This window comes from Tupaia chinensis, unplaced genomic scaffold (assembly GCF_000334495.1).
Source record: "Tupaia chinensis unplaced genomic scaffold, TupChi_1.0 Scaffold000292_1, whole genome shotgun sequence".
Taxonomy (NCBI): Eukaryota; Metazoa; Chordata; class Mammalia; order Scandentia; family Tupaiidae; genus Tupaia; species Tupaia belangeri.
Genome location: NW_006159777.1, coordinates 1,707,955 through 1,722,915, shown reverse-complemented (window position 1 = coordinate 1,722,915; position 14,961 = coordinate 1,707,955). Strand labels below are relative to the sequence as shown.

At 46.6% G+C, this 14,961-nt stretch overlaps 1 protein-coding gene and 1 non-coding gene across 5 annotated transcripts in view; both read left to right on the top strand.

Moving 5' to 3' along the window:
• Positions 1–14,961, top strand: part of NTM (neurotrimin) — a 1,082,935-nt gene that overhangs the window by 24,012 nt on the left and 1,043,962 nt on the right. The gene's annotated exons all lie outside the window — the stretch shown is intronic.
• Positions 12,175–12,299, top strand: LOC114008155 (U6atac minor spliceosomal RNA). The gene has a single exon (XR_003549713.1). It is a non-coding gene; the product is annotated as a U6atac minor spliceosomal RNA (small nuclear RNA).

Below are 14,961 nucleotides of genomic sequence, written 5' to 3'. Positions count from 1 at the left end.
CTCTTGCTGTTGCCGCTTAAACTGTGACACAGGAGTTCATCTACTTACCCTCTTACTCTCTCCTCTGCCTTAAGCCTGCTCTTGCTGTTGCCGCTTAAACTGTAAGACACAGGAGTTCATCCACTTACCCTCTTACTCTCTCCTCTGCCTCTCTCTCCCCTCCTCTCCCCTCCCCTTTCTCTTTTTCTCTTTCCCTTTTGCTTTCTTCCTCTCTGTTCCTTCTCCTCTATGGGAAAAATAATTGATCAGTTGACAGATCTAGGTCAGGCTGGCAGGGGTTGCTCCGCTTCATGCAGGCTCGCCCAGGAGAAGGAGGGGAGGTCTGTTTTCCCAGTTCATGAGGAGCCCAGATGACATGGTGATTTGAATAGGAAGGGGGACAGCCAGCAGTGCCAGGGTGTCTTCAGTCATGGCCAGGAAGGGTGCCTGGACCCTCTGGGGACGGTCTCCAGCTACTTGGGATCCCTGACATTCTGATTTCCCATACCCAGTTCATCACTTCCTGCTTCTTTTCTCAGCGTCTACACTTGCTTGTTCCAGGTTTTCTCGTTCTTCCTTCTGTCTGCTCCTCGTTTTCTCCTCCTTCCAAAACCATGACAGGAGATCACAGGACCTCCCCCATCGAGTCACATTCGAGAAATGGCCTTTTGTTTATTTGCAAGAGGAAAACAGACACTCTGCCAGAGAACTCTGTAAGTCATTTGCAAACTGCAAAACAAACCAACAAAGATTCACATTTTCATTGCTGAGAAGAGAGTATTTCAGGAGAGACTGTCAAGCTAAGAAATCAAATATTGGAAAACACATTCTTCAGCTCTGTTACTGAGGACATCTTAGGTTACTAAATCTGATTTTGTTTTCTTCTTCAGCTTCGGTGAGAGTATTGCCCTTTGCAGTAATAAAAGACTGATCCACAGCCTGGCAGATGCCGGCTCTCCGTGCTCATTCGTATGCACTCCCAGCACAGCTTCCTTTGCTCACTGTGGCACTGTCACCAAACTCTCACCCCTGCCCCACGTCCACCGAGCCACTGCTTGTCCTCTGGTGCAGTCACCAGCGCCTACTCTGTTCTGTGCATTGCTGTTGGGGCTGGGAGTGCAGCGGCGCTGAGGCCGACTGGGGGCCAAGAGCAAAGACCTAGCATGTGCTCCTAGGCTTGCCTGGCTGGCTGTCCCTTTAACACATCTGAAGCACCGACAGAGTTCCCAGAGCAGGGGCGAGGGTCAGCAGCAGCCACTGCTCTCTCGGGCAAATGCTGCGGGTGACAGGTCAGTCGCCGGCTCTAGTCCCGGTGCCGTGCTATGACGGGATGCCCGCCTGGCGCTGTGTTCTAGAGAGAGCAGTGGCACCGCCTCTGTCATTCCGTGTCACCCCCTGCCCTGAGGGAGCCGTGGGCACCACCCTCTGTCATAGGCAGGATGACAAAAGCTAGGGCCTCGTGACCATTGTCTTGTGTCATTCGAGTCACCGGTTGCTTTCTCACACCACTGCCACACGGTCTGGCCTAACCACCCCACTGTGCCCAGCCTTCTGTGTGGGACCGCAGAAACAGAGAAGATAAAGGTGACACACCTTAGATGAGGCAAGGGGTGAATTTGCTTCGGGCAGCTAGTCTGGATGAGGTGAGTGCTGTTCGTTGGACGTCTGCAAGGGATTCCTGTTGTGGGGTCGATCTCAGATAACCTACCTCTGGGACCCGTTTTATTTGCTAGCCTCTCATCACACCCTAATCTGGGGGTCCTGGGACACTCATGCATCATTCCCGAAGGAGCTCATTTGCTCTCCTCTGGCCTGCATGGCACTCAGGGTGGCGTGCTGGTACTGCCGAGCTGCTCTTCTCCCCATCTTCCTTTAGCCTGTGCACTCCCGATTCTAGCTACAGCCTGGGACAAAGCCTCTCTGTGTGCACCCCAGAGCTGTAGCTGCCCCTGCAGCCTGAGGACGGCTGCTGCTCTCTGCGTGTCCCCTGTCCATCGAGGAGCTGGTGCCTCTTCTGGACTTTTCTCATACAAAAGCAGGCCATTACCTTTCGCACAGCCTCATGGTTCTTCCAAGTGCCCCAGCCTAGAGCAGTTCCGCTGTCCTGTCCCTGTGTCAGGAGCCACAGGTCCTGAGGGGCAGGTGCAATCTGTCTTTATTTGCAACTCTCTGTCTCGAAGCCAGAGACTCATAAACTTGTGCCATAGAATCACCCAGGAGCATTGTAAAAATACCAGTGTCCAGACCCTATCACAGCTAATTAAACCAGAACCTTTTTGTGGTGGAACCTTCACTGACACGTGTTTTTCTCTTTCTTTCTTTGTTTTTTCCATTGGAGCAAGAGAGAGAGTTAGCGCCATGGGGTCTTCACGCCACATCCTTCCCTAGTCTTGGCCAGAATGCAGGCACACACAGTGGGTGACCCTCACAAATGTCTCCTTCCTTACATGTGAGGAGCAGGGGTTGTCTTTCATTCAGCCTTTCCGTCTCAAAAGTCAGTCGTCTGGGGCCATCAGGTGGTATAATGGTTAAGGTGCTGGACTTCCACATGGCTAACTGTGGTTCAAGTCGGGGACCTGGTGGTTTGCCAGGCACATGTGCATGCATGCCCAAGATCCTGAGAAGAGAATGAAGGAGAAGGGATTGTGGCATAGCCATCCCTCCTGGGGGGGAAATTTCTTGCATTCTGTCTCTCTGTCTCTCCAGTGAGTATGTGTGACCTATAGCAAAAATCTCTCTCAAAATAAGATTAGTTATCCGGCACAGGCTCGGGCATGCTCAGGGGCCACCCAGGACTTGAACTCATGACATTTCCCATGTGGGTCCAGCTGTGTTGCCACTGGGCCACCACCTGGTCCCCCTGGCGTTGATATGCTTTAGAGCTCCTTTAGAGGTTCCCATCTGTAGCCAGGTTGAAACAGTGTCTCTTTCATCATTTGAAAATGTATGATCTTGGATAAGACACGTCGCCTATATATAAGCCTCAGTTTTCTGACTCTAAAATAAAGCGGTTTGACTAAAAGGCTTGCAAGTTTCATTCCAAGTTCCAACATTTGGCAGTTCTGCAGTCTTTCGGTTCAGTTATCGATAGGTAGCAGCACTAGAAGGATCTATGCCCGAAGAAAGCCCAGGTGTAATTGGCATCATGGACGGACGGATGGACAGTCAGAATGTGCAAGTGGGTGTGAGCGCATGCCAACACTGCACGCTGGATCGTTGGCACGATATTCGTACCCACACATGTGCGTATTTACCTACATGACAGCCTCAGGAGGGCAAGGAAGGAGTAACTGGTCCCAACAGTTCAGGGAGCGGGTTGGAAATGATCACGACTTTTGAAGTTTTCTTTTGTCTTCTGAGAAAGAAAGAATATCCCAATGGGGACTTGACATCACAACTGCCCCCAGCCTTAGCTGGTCTTGGACCATGGGCACACACATGCCCAGCTTACTCAGGAAGGTCTCCAGACATAAACCTAGAACTTTCCTATGTGGCTCAGCTTTGCAGAGTCTCATGTTTTACTACTTCATTATCGGCTGGCCCTGAAAATGACTCTTAATTGACCAATCCCAAAGACTTCCTACGAGAGAAGTTCAGAGGCATCGGATGAAGGTCAAGGGTGAATGTGCTTAAGCGGACTTAGTGGGCTAAGCATGGGCGACCCTCACAAGCAGCTCTTTCCTTACATGTGAAGACCAGGGATTGGCTTTCATTCAGTGTCTCCCTCTCAAAAATCAGTCGTCCAGGGGCCATCAGGTGGCATAGTGATTAAGGTGCTGAACTCCCACATGGACAACTGTGGTTTGAGTCCAGGACCTGGTGGTTTGCCAGGCATGTGTGCATGCGTGCCCAAGATCCTGAGAAGAGAATAAAGGAGAAGGGATTGTAGCATGGCCATCCCTCCTGGGGGGTGATTTCTTGCTTTCTGTCTCTCTGTCTCTCTCCAGTGAGTGCACATGACCGATAGCAAAAATCTATAAAAAATAATAATAACCAGTTATCTGGCACTTGCTCCCATTGCTCTCTTCTTCGTTGCTGATGAAGACTCCAATGAAGACTCCGGTGTAGACCCTCATCGGCCATACTGCAGCGTCTGTGTTAGGCAGAGTGGTGCGTTCCCTCTCCATGCGGGTCAGCTCCTGTAGTGTATGCATAAGTGAAGACTGGCTGTTCTCTCTTATTTTTTTTTCCGGAGAGGTTTTTGCTATAGGGCATATGCACTCGCCAGAAAGACAGAGACACAGAGAGACAGAAAGCAAGAAATCACCCCCAGGGGGGATGGCCACATTGCAATCCCTTCTCCTCCATTCTCCTCTCAGGATCTTGGGCACACATGCACACGCTCCTGGTGTGAGTTTAAGCCACCAGCTCCAGGACTCGAACTGTGGTTGGCTACGTGGAGGTCCAGCAATATAGTCATTACACCAACTGCTGGTCCCAAGACTGGCTGTTTTATGATGGAGACAACACATCCAGGAGGGACGTGGAGAACAGAGCTATGGCCACATCTGTGCCAGGCTTGGCCACTGGTAACCTACACATCCACCTGGCTCCCCCGGGTGTCCACATGTAACTCCAGAGTCACAGTCGGCTGGGAGGGACCTTCTCGATGATTCTGTCAGTTCTCTGAGCTCCGACCCCTCAGCAGTGTGGTTGTGGGGGCTCCATCTCTGACTGGGACTCGCCTCTCTCCTGAGAGCCACTGTACTGAGATTTCAGGACAGGGAGATGGAGAGAAGGGGAAGGACTAGGGGAAGCTTCTGTCTTCTCATAGGTTCCAGCCATCTGTTCTGGATCTGGAGATTCAGATGACATGGTGGTCCAGGGCCTGATAGGCTGGGTCCAAACTCTGGTTCTGCTCCTTCCTAGTTTGAGACCTATTGCAATTATGTCAGCCTCTGTGTGATCTAGTTTCCTCTTCAATAAGATGAACATAATTATAGGACTTTTTTTTTTTTTTTTTTTTTTAAGATGGTGTGTGAACTCACCAGAGAGAAACAAAGAGAGAGAAAGAGGAAAAGTGTAAAAGCAGCCCCCCTCCCCCACAGGAAATGGTCATACTATAACTCCTCCATTTCTCCATCTTCTGGGGATTTTAGGCACATATGCACACATGCCCAGCATGTTTCTCAAGCCAATGGGACTGAAATTTGAACCACAGTTGGCCATGAGGAATATAGCTCCCTTAACGTCTGGGCTATGGAGCCAGCCCTATGGGACTTAGGGCTGTTTTAAATATTAAATAAATTAATGCAGATTAAGTGCTTGAGTACTGCCTGGCACATAGTTAATGCTCAGTAAATATTACCTAATAGTGCAAGGAGGCACTTTTTTGCAATATCATCGTTTATTAGATATATAAAAACATGATTCCTTCCTCTTTCTCTCCCAAATCCCCTTTCCACTAGGGTAAACATCCCCTTCCATTTGGACATGCTTTTTATGATTCAAGACAGAAACATTCAGTGTCTTTTGAGGCCCCTTGTTTCTTCCTTTATGATGTCATTGCATTGTCCTTTATGTGTGGGCGTGGGGGTACAATATGATTTTCCAAGCATGTGTACCATGGGTATAGACAGACATCTGTCCCCATTCAATGCTGAACATTACATTATGTTGTTCCTAGTATCCCAACATATTAGCATAGTCACCTGCTTACCTAGCTTCCCCCTTTCTAGACTGAGGTCCTGGAGGGCAGGGACTGCCATAATTACCTTCATATTTCCAGCATACTTAGCACAGTACCTGGGACAAATGTGACCCACCCTCAGTGTTTATGGATGGAAGAGGGAGAAAGGGAGGAAGGCCCATGGTCCCAATGGGTGTCTCAGCAGCCATGGAACTGCCCACTCATGGTATTAGTTCAGCCCTCTTTCTCCTCTACCTGTGTCGTTTTGTTTGCAAAAATATGACCTCAAAACTGACCCTTCCTAAAGTCATCTTGCTAGATTCAGTTCATCTCTTCTGCTTATTGTTCTTTTGACCATGAATCTGTTATCTCATGTTTTAGTAATCCCTTTGGCTACAACTAATAATAAACCATGTGCTATGGGTACCTAGGTAGTAGTACTTGAGCTCAATATTTCAGGCTCAACTGACCCAGCTGCAGAAAGTAGTCACTCTAGTGTTGAGTTGATCAGATCAGTGAGGGAAGGGGCCATGCCTGACCTACGTCTACCTCTGGACAAGAGGTGGTATCCAACAAAACAGCTGGGACAAGCAGCTTGAGTCTGAGAAAAAGAAGGTTCCTGATTGTATTTATTTAAGGGAGAAGATGAAGTAGTTGAATGTTCTTATCTGCATCTTCAAATCTCTCTCCATCTTCCACAAAGCTCACCACAAGGACTGACTCTCCTGAACAGCTAAGAGAGAACTTGACCCAGACCTGAACGAGAGCAATTAACACTATTTTCCCAGAGCAGTTGGTAGTAGGTGGACATCCATAGTTGGATAAATCATTTTGATAATTCTGAAAAAAAAATAGAATTGACTAATTATTCTTTTTTTCTCCTCTCTTTTTCCTGAAAACATCTTAATAGAAGGCTTTAAATGTCTTATCACCACTTTGTTCATTATGAAGGGATTTCAGAAAGTTCACCAACAAACAGAATCAAGTATAAGCTTATTTTGATGCCTGAAACTTGAAATTCATGTATAGTTTTTTTTAGAGTTCACATTTTCCATGAGCATGGTGAAGTTATTCTCATACTTTTTCACACTGTTAATGCTTGTCCAAGGTCAAAACATTAGGTCATTGGGAAAGTCGTGACTTAATTTTCTATGTTTTTCTATTCAAAAATGCATCATGACTTTCTGGATGACCCAATAATTTAATGATCAAGTCATAGAATTTCACTAGCCCATTGTCCCTCTCAAGGCAGCCATCCCTCTTCAATAATGTTCAGTAATTCCTGTCCAGGGACTCCAGAGATTTCCAATGAACAGAGGCTCACCGCTAGGGTTTGCTGTTTGCAGCCCCGCTGTCTGTCAGAATTACCTCTGGAGATTACCACCAGCAGGTGCCCAGGTCTGACTCTTGAAATTTCTCATTGAGATGGCCAGAGTAGGCAGGGCCATCTCTAGTTTGAAAGGATGACAGATGATCCCATTGTGCAGGTATGGCTGAGAATAACTGACACTGACACCCTTTCCCACAGTGGGTATATTACCGGGGAAAACGCTTTCCTCTTCCGGCAGGTATTTCTGATGCCACCTCAGTATCGACCTTATAACTCTTCTGTTCAAAGCATACTCTACACGTTTTCAAGGTAGTAATGTGTCCATTTAAATGCCCACCTCTCGGATCCCCTATGGTCGGGTGTGGTCATGTAATGCAGTTCAGGCCAACAGAATGCAAGCACAAGATATCTGAGTGGGATTTTAGGTGGTTCTTAGATGCCCTGTGCTGTTTCCTAAGTTTATTTGTCTCTTCCATAAGCAAGAGATGCAGAAAGAGAGATACCTACAACAGGATCCCCACACAGCGGCGCACCCCAGGCGCAGCCAGCCCGTCATGGCATGTGCACAGATGCTTGCAGTGTCCAGTGATGTCGGAGGAAGCGAATCCAGTACACTTCCCGTGGGGGTCCAGCTGCACTGCAGCTGAGCCACTGCCTGGCCCAGCCTGTGCTTCTTGACCCTTATCAGTGTCGCTTTGTGTCTGAGAGCCTGAAAAATTTCATGGAGGCCCAGAGCAAACTCTCAAACAGCAGGACAAAAAACACACACCAATAATGACAGAGAAGGAAGCTTTTAGGTCAAACAGCATGGACTTTTGTTAAGTCAACTAATTGAATACGGGGAATTTCATATGCCTCAATCTAACAGAGGTTTAAGATTTAAGATTCCAGATGATGTGGCGATGGTACCAGCTCTGAAATGCTTGCTTCCACTCTTATTGTCACTCGTGGGAAAAAATTCTCATTTAATTAGGTTTTTTTTTCTTGCTGCTGAATGCAATACTAATGAATCTATGTGAAGCAAAAAATTGCCTCTCTAACTTCTGCCTTTCAGAGCTATCAGAATACAAGTAGGAGTGTGTGATCCACTTTCCAGAGGAGATGGTTATCACGGATCCTACTTATCTTATCTCGACAGTCTGAGTTCCCTCCTTTAATCATCACATGGCATAGTTTCTAGACCACTAATCATCCCAATCATCTTCTGAACAGGTCCAGTTTGATAACAATCAACTTAGAAGGTCTTACCAGAGAGGACTCTTCCAGATGTACCGAGTGGCGAAGTGGAATGAACTGTTGCCTAGCAAATTTTGGACTGTATATTTATGTAGATCCACTCAATGACTGTGTTAGTATTCTTCTTAGAGATATACCATACTACTGGCTCCTGTAGAGGTGGTGCTCAGCACTCTAAAAAGTAAGCTGTTGGGTCTAGAAAGTGACAAGGTGGTTAAAGTGCTGGACTCGTACATGGCTGACCATGGTTCGTGTCCCAGACCTGGAGGCTTGCTTTCTTACTTTCTCTGTCTGTCTGTTTTTCTCTCTATATCTACCTATCTCTGGTGAGTGCATGTGCCCTATAACAAATGTAAAAATAAACAAAGGAACTGATTTTTTTAAAAAGTGTTCTTTGCATAGTGTGACCTGATCTTTGTGTATTTTTCTTAAAAACTGTTATCCAAGACGCCTCCTATCCTTGCTTACAGTTGATTTTATTTAAACATTCCATTTTAAATATTTGTGATCCCATTGTGCAGGTATGGCTGAGAATAACTGACACTGACACCCTTTCCCACAGTGGGTATATTACCGGGGAAAACGCTTTCCTCTTCCGGCAGGTATTTCTGATGCCACCTCAGTATCGACCTTATAACTCTTCTGTTCAAAGCATACTCTACACGTTTTCAAGGTAGTAATGTGTCCATTTAAATGCCCACCTCTCGGATCCCCTATGGCCGGGTGTGGTCATGTAATGCAGTTCAGGCCAACAGAATGCAAGCACAAGATATCTGAGTGGGATTTTAGGTGGTTCTTAGATGCCCTGTGCTGTTTCCTAAGTTTATTTGTCTCTTCCATAAGCAAGAGATGCAGAAAGAGAGATACCTACAACAGGATCCCCACACAGCGGCGCACCCCAGGCGCAGCCAGCCCGTCATGGCATGTGCACAGATGCTTGCAGTGTCCAGTGATGTCGGAGGAAGCGAATCCAGTACACTTCCCGTGGGGGTCCAGCTGCACTGCAGCTGAGCCACTGCCTGGCCCAGCCTGTGCTTCTTGACCCTTATCAGTGTCGCTTTGTGTCTGAGAGCCTGAAAAATTTCATGGAGGCCCAGAGCAAACTCTCAAACAGCAGGACAAAAAACACACACCAATAATGACAGAGAAGGAAGCTTTTAGGTCAAACAGCATGGACTTTTGTTAAGTCAACTAATTGAATACGGGGAATTTCATATGCCTCAATCTAACAGAGGTTTAAGATTTAAGATTCCAGATGATGTGGCGATGGTACCAGCTCTGAAATGCTTGCTTCCACTCTTATTGTCACTCGTGGGAAAAAATTCTCATTTAATTAGGTTTTTTTTTCTTGCTGCTGAATGCAATACTAATGAATCTATGTGAAGCAAAAAATTGCCTCTCTAACTTCTGCCTTTCAGAGCTATCAGAATACAAGTAGGAGTGTGTGATCCACTTTCCAGAGGAGATGGTTATCACGGATCCTACTTATCTTATCTCGACAGTCTGAGTTCCCTCCTTTAATCATCACATGGCATAGTTTCTAGACCACTAATCATCCCAATCATCTTCTGAACAGGTCCAGTTTGATAACAATCAACTTAGAAGGTCTTACCAGAGAGGACTCTTCCAGATGTACCGAGTGGCGAAGTGGAATGAACTGTTGCCTAGCAAATTTTGGACTGTATATTTATGTAGATCCACTCAATGACTGTGTTAGTATTCTTCTTAGAGATATACCATACTACTGGCTCCTGTAGAGGTGGTGCTCAGCACTCTAAAAAGTAAGCTGTTGGGTCTAGAAAGTGACAAGGTGGTTAAAGTGCTGGACTCGTACATGGCTGACCATGGTTCGTGTCCCAGACCTGGAGGCTTGCTTTCTTACTTTCTCTGTCTGTCTGTTTTTCTCTCTATATCTACCTATCTCTGGTGAGTGCATGTGCCCTATAACAAATGTAAAAATAAACAAAGGAACTGATTTTTTTAAAAAGTGTTCTTTGCATAGTGTGACCTGATCTTTGTGTATTTTTCTTAAAAACTGTTATCCAAGACGCCTCCTATCCTTGCTTACAGTTGATTTTATTTAAACATTCCTTTTAAATATTTGAAATTTTATTGCCACTTGAGTTCATTATTTAAATTCAGTATTTCTGGGTCCTGATGAGCTATCACCATCAGCTCTAGAAGATATGGACTTGTCATTGCGACATCAAGATACTTGATTATAACAAAGCAACCTACCAGATGCAGATATGGCCACGTTCTCCCTTACATTTGTATTTCGCATGTGCCGGAAGTATTTACTCAGGCCCTATGCATGCAGGTATAAGCAACGAGGCAGACATAGCATTTGTATTAATACTGGGAAAGTAGACTGTTCACCATGAGCAAGTGTTAGAACAGAGCAAGCTAGGCTTGCTAGGCTGGGGAGAGACGTGATCTAGGGAAGCAGTCTGACGGGGAATGGCCAAACACTCAAGAAAAATCAGAATGCATGATGTTCTGGAGGCCACAGGGTGTACGTTTCGGAAGGTGGGGATACTGGCAGCACTAGGTGCTGTGAATGAGTGAAGCGAGATTATACTAGTCGCAAGAATATCTTCTATTCCTTGAAGAACAGTTTTGTGGGAAGAGCTGTAGGGTGGGAGAGACAAGTGGAGTGAGGAAGTAGAGCCAGAAAATGTGGATATTTATTTCAAAAGACTGTCTGTGAAAGAGAGAGAGAGAGAGAGAGAGAGAGAGAGAGAGAGAGAGAGAGAGGGGAAATTAGCGAGTTAAGTGGGGACTGCAGGTCCAGTGTGCAGGTGCAGTGGCACAATGCCCCACAATGCTGACAGCCATATGGATGGTGAGGGTTCAGTTCCTGGGCTGGACTGGACACACCGAGCATGCACACAGAAGCCCGTGATCCTGGCTGGCTGGGAGAGAGTAGGGGAGGGTCACCGCGTGAGACACTGTTGAGAGTGCTCCTCTCTTTCTCTTGCTTCTTCTTTCTCTCTCTCACATGAAATAAATAAACTTTGAAAAATTTGGAATCAGCAGGTGGCGTAGTGGGTAAGGCACTGGACTCTTGCATGGCCAATCTCAGTTTGAGCCCCAAACACAGTGGCTTGGCACGTGGGGCACATGTGTACCCCAAATATCCAGAGGAGAATGAAGGAGAAGGGGTTGCAGCATGGCCATCCCCCCCACCCCCCAGGAAATTGATTTCTCAGTTACCCTTTTTCTGTCTTTGTCACTGTCTGGTGAGTGCATGTGTCCTATTGCAAAAACCTAAAAAACAAAACAAAACAAAACAACAACAAAAAAACTTAGGAAGGAGTGCACGTTGAGAGGGCGTGGCTGTTGGTTGTAAGATGGAAAAGTTGTTTGAGTGTTGATGGGCAGGGGCCAGTATAGGAGACATTGGACAGGAAGATATGGGGTCAGCTGACCAAAGGAGGCCCTCAGGGATATGAGCAGGTGGGAGAGGTGGGGACCTTGAGCACAGGCAGAGGAATGATCCTTGAGGCTAAGGAGAGAGACCAGTTCCATTACCTTTCCAAGCAAGACAAAAGGGAAGTAATTGAGAATCTCCATGTTCAGTTGAGAACAACAAAGACTATACAGTGGGCTTGTGTAAGAGAACGATGTCTGTCTGCTTTTAACAATACTCCACTTTGTTCATGGCTGGTGTTGTGCTCCCAAACTCAAGGACCCAGGCATCTGTGTCACTGGGACCTGCTGTGCACGGTTGACACCATGGTCCATGGTGGTGGCCTCTGTGTGCCAGGTGGTGGGATGAAGCAAGAGATGAAGAAAGGCAGAATGCCCAGGTGTCCTGTCCCCTAGAGAAGGCTCCCGCAAGCCCTCGTGTGCACTCTGCCTCACAACCCGGGCTCAGAGTGTGATGGCACCGCGTATAGGTCCAGGGAGTGTGACACACCCCCTCAGCTGACAGTGCCCAGAACAATTTGGGGCTTATCCTGTGGAGGGGGAGGGTGAATATTAAGGGACCTTTAGTGTGTTCTTTGAGGGATGGGAAAGTCAGCACTCTTCTCTATAAGCATGGAGGAGGTCCCAGAGCCCATGGGACAGACATGACAAAGGCAGTGCCACCTGCTTTGTGGTGTCTTACTGTGGTTTTCCAATATCCCTAGTCATTAAGAAACACAAAGGCCATTATGAGGCACTGCTTCCCACTCATTATTGGAAAGAAGGAAAAAGTAGGGAGGTAAAGGGGGACTAGAGGCCCAGTGTCTGATATATATATTGGACATATATATATATATGTATATATGTGTATATATACATATGTATACACACACACACATATATATGAGTATATAGATACATACTATAGCCATACTTATTTTCTTTTTTGCTTTCACATATGCATGTATGTATGTATAATAGGTCATTGGGAATGTCGCGACATATTTTTCTATGCAAAAATGCATAATGAATTTCCTGACAATTATTTATATCTGTATCTATCTATCTAGCTATATATGATAATATACAATGGATATTAGTTGGCCTTGAAAAGGAAGGACATTCTGACACCTGTTGCAGCATAAATGCACCTTGAGGACATTATGCCGTGTGAGATACTGCAGAAATGGGACAGACACTGTATGATTCTCTTTGCATTGTATCTAGAGGGGACACATTCAGAGGTTACCAGGGACTGGTAGGAGGAGGGGGGCGGGACTTACTATTGTATGGGTACAAATGGAACGAGATGGTGGTGACCCTTGCACAATATTGTAGACATCCTCAATGCCACTGAATTAACATGTAAACTTAATTAAAATGATAAATGTTATATTGTGCATAATTTTACTACAATAAAGAAAAGTGAAATGAAAAAAAGATAATTAGCCACCGTGGGCAGAACATGGATGCAGAGAACGTTTTGCGTTTGGCGGCAGGATGCTGAGGGAATTTGCGTTTGGTGGCTTTTCTCTGAGCAGACTGTGGGGAAGGGGTGTGTGCTTGTGTGCATATGTGTCCATATTCCTGTTGTTTTTCTAAGAAAGCAAAAAAGGTTTCAAATAGCTGCTTACTTAATCGGGAGAGGGCAGACGAGTGGATCGGGAAGACCAAGTGTGGTGTTAGTTATACTCTTTGCAACTCTTTCTCTGACTCTGGTCTTGCCCCTCATGACCATCCCAAACATCCGGAGCTCATGGTCTAGTCCTTTATTATGTTAGCTCTCCAGGGAATTATGAAAATGCATCCTTGCCTTTACCAAACTGACCCATGTGGTAACGGCCTTGGATTCGTGTGCCAGGACCTCCCTGGGCATGCTGGGAATGCACACAGGTGCAGTGGTTCAGGCCAGCCAAGATGGGGGCAGGGTGAATCATGGCATGAAGATCCTGTTGGGGGTGCATCTCTTTCTCAATAGATAAATAACCTTAAAAAGAAATAGGACCAGCAGATGGCATAATAGATACATTGCTGGACTCCCGTGTCATTGACTGCAGTTCAAATCCCAGACCTGGCCACTTAACACTCACACTGGGCACATGTGTGTGCATGCCCAAAATTTAGAGAGAATGGAGGAGAAGGGATTGTTGCACGGTCATTCCACCAGGGGGTAATTTCTCACTTTCTGTCTCTGTCTTTTTCTCTGGTAAGTGCATGTACCCTATAGCAAAAAATCTCTCATTAAAAATAAGAGGAAGGAAGGAAGGAAGGAAGGAAGGAAGGAAGGAAGGAAGGAAGGAAGAAAAGAAAGAAAGAAAGAAAGAAAGAAAGAAAGAAAGAAAGAAAGAAAGATGGAGCAACATCTGGACACTAATCTTCCCTCCCTTGGAGCGAGCTCCTGGGCAGTTTTCCTGCAGCCACCCCCTTACCTGTCCCAGGAGACAGGATGCCACCTCCCTGGATGGGGACAAGGTGCTGTGGTGGGGAATGAGTGGCAAGCTTCCTAACCAGATGCAGCTGAGGGAGCGGCTTGCTGACAGAACAATTTGCTGGTGCCCAGAATATCCGCCCAGCCTCGGCAACGTGGCAGCCGGGTGGGCGTCAGGAGAAATTTCAGGATTTATCATCTGCCTGGGTGTCAGGTGCTATACGAGCCTGCCTGTTTCCCATTGCCCTTTTCCAGACCTGCAGCCTTCGCATGCCATCCCCAGCCTTCCCAAGCCCCAGAAGCACATGTAAGACTTCCTCTTTTTTTTTTCCCACCTCCTGATCCGCTTGTGTTTATGTAAATGACTGGAAAAGCAGTTTTCGGCTTATTTCTGAAGCTTAAGGGCTTCGCGAGAAGCCTATTATTGAAAAATCAGAAACTGCAAAGCAACTTCTTAGACAATGAATGAGCAGCTCGGTGACTGTGTGTAATGCTGAGCCTACTGTAACTGGCTGCATCACAAATAGGAACTCCCCTGAGATTCAGTAATCAAACACGTGGCAACAGGTTGTCTGTTTCAACAGAGAGTGAGTAATCAAAGGAGATTTGCAGTTAATCCAAATATAACAGAGAGCATCCCAGGCAAGCCCGAAAGGAGACGCTGGGAGAGGGGAGAGACCAGAGCTCTGATCCCGAGTCTCCTGGACAGCAGGGAAGATGAGGACTGGGGACACAGGGACCTGAGCACTCAAGGAACCAGCTTCATTGAGGTCGGGCACCAAGGCTCAGCTTCACATTGAAGCCCTCTGGAGAATTGACCTCGGCACCTGCTCTGCTGCTTGACTCACAGCATCAATTCAAGAGGAAATTAACCAGCATTCAGAGATTTGCTTAAAAATCCTCAGTCCACCACTGGACTGAGGTCAAGCTGGCTCCATCGGAGGATGC